General features: G+C 51.4%; 1 protein-coding gene across 1 annotated transcript in view; it reads left to right on the plus strand.

Annotated features, from left to right (window-relative positions):
• Positions 1-12,262, plus strand: part of LOC147725890 (long-chain-fatty-acid--CoA ligase ACSBG2-like) — a 282,463-nt gene that overhangs the window by 211,973 nt on the left and 58,228 nt on the right. The window lies entirely within an intron of this gene.

The following is a 12,262-nucleotide window of genomic DNA, read 5'->3' on the forward strand; positions in this document are numbered from 1 at the left end:
GAGTGACAGGACTGGGGGATTCCAAGAGACATGATGAGTCAGCCCAGTGGTGAATAGAGAGATCTGCATCTAGATGGGAGGGAGTGGTTGCACCAGAACCTTGAATAGGGCTGTGCCTGCCTTCCACAATGCTGGCTCCACCTCCTGGGGTGGGGCTGATGTCTCTGCCCTGCACATTGAAAGAAGAAAAGGAGTCCTGTCAACAAAGTGCTCCAGGACTTTACTTGCCTTCCACAATGCTGCTCCACCTTTTGTGGGGTGTCTGATGTTTCTGCCCTGCACTGTGAAAGGAAAGGAGAAGTCTGGTAAACAGAGTGCTCAGGAACTGGTTTGGACTGGGAAAAGGCCCCTCTCCCCTCAGAGAACAAAGGATTTTGGGGTATAAATATTGGGACCCTGATCTCATGAAATTAGATCACCTTTGGACTACAAGAAGAGACCTTTACTGAGGAGAGAAACCTGAAGAAACTGAGGAGAGACTATTACCAAGCTGAAGTGATGATTGGGGGATTGGCCTGCAGTGGTTGCCTTACTGCCAAAGGAAGGAGAAAGGAACTTTGTGTACTTTGCTTTCAACTTGTGAAGGATCTCCAAGGGCTTGGAAAAGAGCTTGCCTCCTGCTGAAGTCTCATGGACAACAGGCTTCACCCCCCAGCTCCCCAGAGTTATTTTGGAAGGGCCTGCTGCTGTTTTGGGCCTTCTGAGGAACTACGTGTCGCAGGGAGCTGGAAGCGCGACTCAACGAGAAGAAGCGCGTCGCCGTTGCTGGGCCTGCCGTCGCAACTCCGAAGGAGTGTGTCACCGCTGGAGCTGTCGCACTGCACCGCAGCAGGAGAAGAATCTCGCAATGAGGTCAGAGCGTGTCGCCGTCGCTGTGACTGCCGTCGCAACTCCGAAGGAGGCTATCGCCGCTGGAACTGAGGTGGTATCGAGAAGACACGGCCATTCCCCAGGGGATAGCTATGTCCTCTGCCCTGTCATCATCTGTTAAGTCTGGTATGTCGTCCTGCCACGTCCCTCTAGTCTTGTGTAATGTTGTTCTGGAGTGCGTCTGATCAATCTGTCAGATTTTATGTGCACCTAGGGCGCCCATGAGGAGGTATCCCTCAAGGAGATTAAACTCTGGTAGACTGTCCAGGGTATGAATTTTGAGGGTAAGAGCGTGGCTCAATTGAAGGTATTTATGAAATTGCGTTTATGCAACTGAAATTCCACCTGTAACTGTTGGAAGGACTTTAAAGTTGTACCATTCATAACATCCCCAAGCGTGGATATACCCATTAGGTCCCATTTGCAGAACCCTGTTAAAGCCGCAACCTGGCACAAATGGGTACCATGCCAAAGGGGAGTTGCTTGGGTCAGGTGACCACACCACCCCATTTGCCCTACAGTATACCTCCAGAGCCGAACAAATGTTCTGCTGGAATGAGTTAGGGAGTCTAGGCTCTGTATACTGTATAATAGCCGAAGGGGGGGGACACCCTCCATCGCTGCATGCACCAGTGCGAACGCCGGGTCAATTGGTGAGTTATGCCACCATTCACTTATGATTAATAATTGGGAGGCAGCGTAACAGGAATATATGTCCGCTGCTGCGATGCCGCCGCAATATGTTGATTGTGCACAGATTTGCAATCCCGCCCGAACTGCTCCTCCATTCAATTGGAATTTATTATGGATGGCGTTTATTTGGGCGAAACAGGTTTGCGGTATGTGGTACGGGAACATATTGTTGTCTCATCTCGGAGGCTAGCGAGAAGTGGATTTATGTTATGTGCCCATGAAATCTTTGGGCAAGGAGACATGAAAATACCCAAGTATTTAAATCCCTCTGTCGCGAAGGTCAATTGGGCTGCCCATGTGCCTCTACCCTGGTCACTGCACACCGGGAACAGTACAGATTTAGAGGGCTTTGGTATGAAGCCCGGAGGTCTGACCAAAGACTCGGAGGATCTGCAGGATACGTTGCCTTGAGATCCATGGGTCATTCATAAAGAAAAGTATGTCATCCGCATATAACGCATTGCAGTTGGGTCGGGACTGTGGCCACTCAAATCCCCGGAGCACTGGTTCACTGCCTATCCACACCGCCAGGGGTTCTACTGTCAAGGCGAATAAAAGTTGAAACAGGGGCAGCCCTGTCTTGTGCCGTGACGGATGGGAAAGGGGGCCGAGCGGTGACGTGCTATGTGTACTGAGGCAGTTTGTTTTGTATACAGTAAAGTGACACATGCCAGGAAACGCGAGCCAAAATTAACAGCTTCAAGGTGTTGGAAGAGGTACCCCCAGCTAAGGGAGTCAAATGCCTTGTCAATATTGGCGAGTAGCATGGCCGCGGGCGCCCCAGCTCCGGGGCCACAGCCATGGCATTATGGATCCGACAGATGTTGTGGCAAGTGGCCCGGTGTGGCATAAAACCAGATTGATCTAAATGGATCAGATCTTGTACACAAGCCCACAGGCAATCGGCTAGGGCCTTGTCAAATAGTTTGGGCTCAAAGTTAATTAGGGAGATGGAACGATATTTAGATGGATGTTCCAGTGGGCGGCCTTGCTCTAAAAAGAGGACAATCTTGGCCTGCCACCAATCCCGGGGTAGTAGGTGTTGTTCGTTTTGCATTGCCTCTAGTAAGTGTGGGCCTAATGTGGGCATATGTGACCGAAGAAATACCATGAGGAATCCATTAGGACTGGGGTCCTGTCCCGTGTGCATTGCCACAATTGCCGCACTTAGTTCAAAAGCCGTAATGGGGGCGTCAATCTGGTCTCTCATCTGGTCGATAAGTTTCTGGGTGGTGAAGGCTTCTGAGAGCTGCTCTTGTTACAAGTATAATGTAGAGAAGTAGCGCGCAAATTCTGCAGCGTAAGCCCCAGGAGACAAATGTAAAACACCGCCTACCCCTCGAATAATTGGGACATCGGCCAGGGACCACCCCACCTGACACAACCTGTGCAATATTTTGCATGATTTGTCCCCCATTGATAAATCTGGTGTTGTGACGTCAACAAGATTTCTTTCACCTCAACCATGAGATGTTGTTGTATCTACTGTTGTGTTTGAAGTAAATTGCACTGGAGGGAGGAGCTGGGATCATGAATGTATTGTGTCTCTAGGGATGTATGATGGGCCTCAAGTTCGGCCCATTGGGCGGAGTGTTTGCGTTTCTCACTCGCACGGTAACTAATGTTGACCCCTCGGATTGTGGGATTTAAAGCTTCCCAAAGGGTTACCTTGGATGGGGCTGAATTGCATTCAGCTGTGGGGGCTGCGTTCATGTCTATGTACTCCTGGATTGCCCCAGTGAGTGTCTCCTGGTAGTCGGGGTCCCGGAGATGCCATGTGGGCATTCGCCACCTAAAGGGAGGTTTTTGGGAGTGTGTGTGGAGTCTAACAGTAACCCCGGGGAGTGATCCAACAACCACCTAGGGAGGTGAGAGACTTGGGAGAACCTATGGATGTAACTGTGTGGTGTGAAAAAGTAGTCTAGCCCGGATAGGGAACCATGTACGGTGGAGATATAAGTGTAGCCCACCTCGGTGGGGTGACATTTACGCCATATTTCTGACTATCCCAGTCTGTTGGCGAGTAGGCACAATTTAGATACATCTGTTGAGGGGCCTGAGTCAGACCCGAGCCTTCTATCAAGAGGTTACATAACATCATCCCAGTCTCTTCCTTAAAGGGTTATGCCATCTGGGAAGTCACTCCACAGACACAAGATGTTATAAATGAAAGTATTCCCTAAGGGGGGGCATAGATACTGCCCATTTTAATGTGCTGTCGGTATATTGTACCTGATAGTAGGATGTATCTACCCCCCGATCTACCCAGTGCTTAGTGTGAATACAAACATTTTTTTTTATATGCCTCACTGTGTTTACTGCCGCTTACCTGTCTCATTGTGTTAAATTTTTTCTGCATCACTTGCCTGATTGTGTGATATCCCTAATTTTTCACTGGTTGCCCCGTGATTCTCTCACATTGACTCGCCTCAATTTTCCATTTTCCCCCTTCTACTGCCGTTTTTCTGCAGTTTCCCGCTGCCACGTCCACTGTAACTGGACACTCAACAGAGCCCCTGCGACCGCTGTAAAATCGCCCGATGCACACACCACCAAAACCCTGACCTGCATCCTGCTCAACGTGCGCTCCCTGCACCGACATGCCATCGAGATCTGGGAACTACTACACACCCTCTCACCCGACATTGCTTTCTTCACGGAAACCTGGACCAATGATACCTCCGGTCTCAACCTTGCCACGACCATCCCTGATGGCTACAAGATCTAGAGAAAGGACCACCCACACCGCCAAGGAGGAGGACTCACCATCTTACACAAAACCCCCCTCCTCCTCACCACATCTAGCACGAGTGACCCCCACTCCAACAAGGAACACCTCCACTTCCAGATCCATATGAGCCCCAGGATCACACTAAGTGGCACCCTCATCTACAGACCACCAGGACCTTGCACCCACCACTCGAATACTATCGCCAAGCTTGCCACCCCCCACGCCATAACCTCCATGAACTAAATCCTACTGGGTGACCCGAACTTCCACAACGGCCACGATCCCGACTCCACTGCTCTCCCCGCCAACCTCGACAACCTAGGGTTGAAGCATCTCGTCAACACACCCACCCACAGAGCGGGCCACACCCTTGACCCCATCTTCACAGAAGGAACTAACATTCGCTTCTGCCACACCTCCCAGCCCCCTGGACCAACCACCACTGCGTTCACTTCACCTTCAACACTACCACTGCACCCATGTCTGCCCTATGCCCACCACAAAGGAACTGGAGTAAAGTCACAGAGGAACACCTAAACACCACCCTCCTCCAAGACCCCCCCCAGCTCCACAACCAACACCAACTCCTGAGCCAAGGAACTCCACTGCTGGATCATCTGCTGCGCCGACAAGCTCGCACCCCTCCGCCAAACAATGCTAGCCGAAAGGCGCCTGGTTCATCACAGAACTTCAAGAAGCCAGACGCTCCTGCAGACGCCTAGAGAAAACCTGGCGAAACCTGTAAACTACAGAAGCACGGAACGACCACAAGAACGCCCTGAAGGAATACCACAAGCTCATCAGAGACAACAAATGGACCTTCATAAGTGACAAATTTCAGACCAACACCAAGGAACTATTCAGCCCATTCCAGCAGCTCGCAAAACCCACCTGCGAAGCCACGGATGTCACACCTTCCCAGGATCTCTGCGACAAACTCAGCTCCTACTTCCACCTGAAGATAAAGGCCCTCTACGACAACTTCAATGAACCAACAACGAACACCACCCCCCTTCTGACCACCACCGATAAGCCGACCATCACGTCCTGGGAACCCACGACCATCGAATGCATCACAGCCACCATGAGGAGAACCCACTTTGGAGCCTCTGCTGCCAACTGCACATCTTCCACAGGGCCACCACCGCCATCGCACCCGAACTGGGATGCACCATCAATGCCTCCCTCAGATCCGGCATCTGCCCAGACGACTGGAAACAGGCGGAAGTAAAACCCCCCCCTCAAGAAACTATCAGACGACCCTACGGACCTGAAAAAGTACCAGCTCATCTCTCTCCTCCCTTTCGCGGCCAAAGTCAAGGAGAGACTCGTAAATACCCAGCTGACCACTTTCATAGAAAAGAACATCCTGGGCGCCTACCATCCGGGATTCCGCAGCAACCACAGCACAGAGACTGCTCTCCTTGCCCTCATTGACCACATACGCATGCTACTCGACAAGGGGCACACTGTGGCCCTCATCCTTCCAAGGAGCCGCCCTCAACTGGATACAATCCTTACTCTCTGGCAGAACCCAGAGGATCCGTCTCCTCCCTTCCTCTCTGAACCAATGGAAATTCTCTGCAGAGTACCCCAGGGATCTTCACTCAGCCCCATGCTCTTCAACATCTACCTGACCCCCTCACCCCCATCGTAAGACAGCATGGGCTCAGCATCGTATCCTACGCCGACGACACCCAGCTCATCCTCTCGCTCACGAAGATCCCCATAGACACCAGACTCTGTTTCCAGGAAGGCATGAAGGACATGGCAGCCTGGATGAGGGACAGCTGCCTGAAGTTAAACTCAGAGAAGACCGAGGTCAGCATCCTAGGACCCTGCACCTCCGCCTGGGACAACACCTGGTGGCCCTCTGCCCTCTGGTGCCCATCCACCCCTACAGACCACGCTCGGATCCTCTGCATCATCCATGACTCCTTCCTCTACATGAATCGCCAGATCAACGCCGTCGCCTCCACCAGTTTCAAGTGCCTTCACATCCTCCGTAAGACCTTCAAGTGGATCACCTCCGACTGCAGAAGGACCGTCACCCACACACTCATCACCAGAAGACAAGACTGCGACAACGCCCTCTATGCCGGAATCAACAAAACCCTCCTGCGTAGACTCCAGACCATCCAAAACGCTGCTGCCAGACTCGTTCTTGCGCCAGGATCACATGACTCAACACCTACAAGACTTCCACCGACTCCCCATCGAGAAAAGGGTCACCTTAAAACTCCTCACCCATGCCGAAAACTCCATACACAATATCGGACCCATATACCTCAATGAGAGAATATCCTTCCACGTACCCAAGAGAAACCTTCGCTCCGCTGACCTCGCCATGGTAGAAGTTCCCTGCATCTGCAAACAAAGAACCAGCGGGAGAGCTTTCTCCTACATTGCAACCAAGACCTGGAACGAGCTCCCTGTGAACATCGACCCTGCACACGTTCAGGAAGGACCTCAAGACCTGGCTTTTCAACTGACTACGGACCCGCCCTCCCAGTGCCTTAAGACCCTCACAGGTGAGTAGTACGCTTTATTAGCCCCTGATTGATTGATTGATTGATTGATTGATTGATTGATTGGGACACAACCGTAGATAAGAATACCTGTCCCCCGGTATCCCTTGTGAACCCAGCATGATATATCAGGTGGTATCCAAACCTGGCCAAGCAAGGAGCTGTGGTGCCCAATAAATGAGTCTCCTGTAGGTGAAGGATGTCGGGCTTGGCCTGGCGGAGAATGGTGCCTCGCTTGATTTTGTCGAGTAATGCCCTGACATTCCATGATACCACTGTCAGCCATCTATTGTTCATGTGCGCATACTGAGTACCTAGCTTAGTGGGATTTGGGTTGCTTGTCTGCATGCCTGTAAGAACTAAAATATCATTACCAAGTACCCCGTTAACCCTCCCTACCTCCTTCCCCTGATACTGCCATAAACAAGGCGCATCTGTTGTTGTGAAGGGCGCCCCAGGCCCCCAACAGGGGAGCCCAGAGTCCCACCTCCAATGGTTCCCAACCTTACCCCAGAACTTCAACATAGGGTATGAATGGCTGGGCAGTCATGTTGCGTATTGTCCAGGCCAACTCAGTGCTAATATAGACGGAGCATTCCAAATGTCAATGTTTCACTCATTTTACCCTCATTTCAATCTCTCCCTCTCCTTCTCTCTCTTTCCTCCACCTTTCTTGCACTTTTCTGCTGTCCTGCTTTATTTCACTTTTTATTTCTCCTTTCCCCTTCCGTCCGTTTTCTTTGCTGCTGTTGCCCCCGCGCCCCCCCCCCCCAGCATGACCAGCGCATCTGGCCCAATCCAGCTCCCCGCTCCCGCCCCCAGCTGTCCAGCCCTCCCTGACCCCTACTAAATGGTGGCAACTGTGTGGAAACATGCAGCGGGCGTACCGCCCATCTGCGCCCAACCGCGGACCAGCTCCAAGAACCCCGGACCTTCGCACCCCCAAAGCTACGATGCAGAGACACTCCGCGCACTCAACCAAGGCTGCAACAAGATCTGTAAGCTAGCATCACCAGCTAACACCCACGGACCCTTCAGCTGTCACCGATGCCAGCACACCTACAGCACCGCCAGGAACACAGGTCCAGCACAACCCGAACCAAAGACCCTTCAATGCATCCTCCTCAACGTCAGATCACTCAACACACAAACACGCCACCAATATCTGGGACCGCCTCAACAGCACCAACCCAGACGTAGCATTCTTCACAGGAACCTGGACCAACACCACCTCGGGACCGGACATCGCCATCCCCATCGCCATTCCCCAACGATACAAGATATCCAGGAAGGATCGTCCCACCCACCATCCCCATCATCCACAAATACACCCTCTGCCTGAACACACTCCCTGATGATCCCACAGACCTGATGGAACACATGCACTTTAAGATACTGGCCAGTCCTACCACCACCTTCTGGGAAACCCTCATCTACCGACCCTGTGGACCATTTGGCAACTCCATCACGGACATCATCTCGCCGCATGCCATTACATCCACCAACTACACCCTGCTCAAAGACCAACTAGACCCCAACACTGCATCTCTCCTGGACAACCTCCACAACATTGGACTTCGCCAGATCGTGACCAAACCCACTCACTCAACGGGGCACACTCCGACCCGCCCTTCACAACAGGAATCTCCATCACTTTCAGCCACACCACCGAACTCCTGGGGACAGATCATTGATGCATCCACTTCACCTTCAGAACACCCACCATCCACAGACACCAGCACCTGCTACCCCGAAGAAACTGGACAAAAATCACTGATGACCAGCTTACGCCCTCACTCAGCAACACTTCCCCGACCACCGCGGAAGCTGACGCCCCCAACACCGCCACCTGAACTCTACACAGATGGATCACCGACAGCGTCAACACCATAGCCCCCTCTCAAGAAGAACAAGAACGTATAAACCAAGAAGACCAGATGGTTTACCCCCGAACTCCGAGAGTCAAGGCGCACCTGCAGCCACCTCGAGAAGACCTGGAGGAACTCCAAATCCACAGAAGCCCAGAACAACTTCAAAGCCTCCACCACCGCCCACCACCAGCTCACCAGAAATATGTGGAAAACTGCAATTGAAGACATAATCTCCACACATGCACACAACAGCTCTTCATCATCATCAAGGAGTTTGCCCAACCCACCAGCGAGTCGACTGACATTACTCCCTCACAAGACCTCTGCAAGAAACTCAGCACCTTCTTCCACTGCAAAATCAAGAACATCTATGACAACTTCGGCGAAGACAACCAACACACAGAACCCCCACTAGCCACCCGACACCTTGAAGCCAATGATTGACAGCTGGACATCCCTCAACACCGAAGGCACACTGAAGACGATGAAGTCAAACCACTCCAGGGCCCCCACGAACCCCTGCCCCATCACATCTTCAACAGAGCCACTGACACAATCGCACCCATGCTCCGCCACACCATCAACCGCTCCCTGGCGAACGCCTCCTTCCCCGACTAATGGAAACATGCCGAGATCAACACCCTCCCGAAGAAGCCCTCGGCGGACCCCACCGACCTCAAAAACTACAGACCCATCTCCCTGCTCCCGTTCCCAGCGAAATTCATCGAGAAAGACATCAACAGACAATTCACCACCTTCATCGAAGAGCACAACATCCTCAACTCATCACAATACGGCTTCAGAAAAAACCACAGCACAGAAAACGTCCTCCTTGCCGCAACAGATGACATCTGCTCCCTACTGGACAAGGGAGAAACAGTAGCCCTCATCCTTCGTGACCTCTTAGTGGCCTTCCACACGGTATCCCACCTCACCCTTATATACAGACTCCACGACGCAGATATCCGAGACAAGGCCCTTGACTGGATCTACTCTTTCCTCTCTGGCAAAACGCAGCAGGTCAGACTCCCCCCCTTTTCTCTCGGACCCCACACCAACCACCTGCAGAGTCCTCCAGGGGTCCTCCCTCAGCCCAAGGTTCTTCAACATCTACATGGCTCCTCTCGCCCCTATCGTCAGAATCTACGGACTCAACATTGTTTCCTACACAGACGACACCCAACCATTCCTCTCCTTATCCAATGAAGCCAATGCAGCCAAACACAACTTCAAGAAGGCATGGAAGCTGTCAGCAAATGGATGAAAAGCAGCTGCCTACAACTCAACACAGACAAAACAGAAGTACTCATCATAGGCCCACACCCAACACTTTCTGGTGGCCCCCCGCCTTCGGTAGCCAACCCACTCCTATGGCCCATGCATGCAACCTTGGAATCATCCTGGACTCTGAGCTCAAAATGGACCGTCAGATCAACTCTGTCACAACCTCCTGCTTCCACATCCTCTGCCTCCTACGTAAGACCTTCAAATGGATCCCCCTGAAGCACAGAAAAACCGTCACCCACACCTTTGTCACGAGAAGACTTGACTACGGCAACGCACTCTACACCAAAATTAACAAAAGCCTCACCCGCCGGCTACAAATTATCCAGGACGCCGCCGGAAGACTGGTCCTCAACCTACCATGACGCTGCCACATCTCCCAACACCTGCGCACATTCCACTGGCTCCCCATCGAGGCTAGAATCCCCTTCAATATCCTCACCCACGCCCACAAAGCCCTCCACAACACCAGACCAGCATACCTCAACAGCTGAATCAACTTCCACCCACCCCAAAGAACCCTACAATCAGCCCAGCTCCCTTACACCATGGTCCCCTGCGCCAGAAAAAACATCAGGAGGCCGCTCCTTCTCCTTCCTCGCGGCCAGAGCATGGAACGCCCTCCTGCTCCACCTCAGGCAGATAACCTCACTCCCCATCTTCATGAGAAACCTCAAAACCTGGCTCTTCGACAAACCCCTTCCTTGATGGTCTGGATCCTGCACCCTCTCCTCCCCAGCGTCTTGAGACCTTTACGGGTGAGTAGTCGTGCTTTAACAAACCTGTGATAGATTGACCAAAGAAACATTGAGAACTTCCCTGATTTATGACCCGGATTCAACATTATCCTCTTTAAATTAATTTGATATTGCTATAAAGAAACTGGATATACATATGTGGCCTAGATTATCTACTATTCCGGTGATTTTGCTTCATCTTGTAATTTTGGTGACTTTGTTGAGGATAGGATTAGGGGTAATGTTGTGTTGAAGTGCAATAATGACGAGAGCATAGAAGAACTATGGGTTAAAGGTGATCCCAAGTTGAATGAAGTTATTACCATAGCTCAACGGGCTGAGCATTCTATGGCATGCGCGAAGGAATCACGGATTTATAAAGATATTGTTGCTTCTGTGAAAAACTTTTCCCTAAACTGAAAGTTACCCCAAAATCTGTCAATATGTTGAGAACTAAAATTACCTGGTACTCCCAGGCATGTGGCCAGCAGTAAGTGATGTCCTGCAATCAGAGTTGTTTACAAAGCCTGTGGCAGAGGGGACAATTAATTTGCTCAGTGCTGCAAAAGTGTTGGCGAAAGAGAATATGGATTGAATCTCTTCTGAGGGTCAAGATGTTGTACTTCAGGTTGTCAATGATGACAATTGTATTTCCAAAGTTCCCTGTGAAAATCCATCCAATGCGGTTTCCTCAGGTGGTAAGACTGTAAACATGATTTTGGACTCTGGGAATGCCTTCCTTTGATTTCTACAACAAGGGGTGGTGAGGGACAGAGTCTCTGAATTAAGCAGAAAGCTCTCACCCAGTCAAGAGATCAGGGCTAGGTCCAACACCGTTTTTTAGCTCACTGCACCATCCCAGTTTCAGAACCTGGCTGTATGCAAATTAGTCTATTCCTGTCCCACCCCCTTTTCTGAATCGTTTTTGGCCACTATAGGTGTGGCAGGGTATACTCAGACATGAGTCCCTTTCTCACTGCACCATCAGTATTCAAGCAAGCCGGGCCGAAGACGGCTGAAATGCCAGAAACCGGTCCCCGGTAGCTTGTCTCCTTTCTGGTGAAGAATTGGCTTGGTAGTTTAGTCTGCCCTGTTCCCATGATGCACTGGGCCAGGGACAGACTGATTTGCATATAGCCAGGTTCTGAGCTGGGATGGTGCAGTGAGATAAATAACGGTGATGGATCAAGCCCTGATCTTTGGACTGGGTAAGAGTGGTCTTCTTAATTCAGACACTCTGTTCATCACCACCCCCTTTTCTGAATCGTTTTTGGCCACTATAGGTGTGGCAGGGTATACTCAGACATGAGTCCCTTTCTCACTGCACCATCAGGATTCAAGCAAGCCGGGCCGAAGACGGCTGAAATGCCAGAAACCGGTCCCCGGTAGCTTGTCTCCTTTCTGGTGAAGAATTGGCTTGGTAGTTTAGTCTGCCCTGTTCCCATGATGCACTGGGCCAGGGACAGACTGATTTGCATATAGCCAGGTTCTGAGCTGGGATGGTGCAGTGAGATAAATAACGGTGATGGATCAAGCCCTGATCTTTGG

The sequence above is a fragment of the Lissotriton vulgaris genome, chromosome 3_1 (assembly GCF_964263255.1).
Source record: "Lissotriton vulgaris chromosome 3_1, aLisVul1.2, whole genome shotgun sequence".
Lineage (NCBI taxonomy): Eukaryota > Metazoa > Chordata > Amphibia > Caudata > Salamandridae > Lissotriton > Lissotriton vulgaris.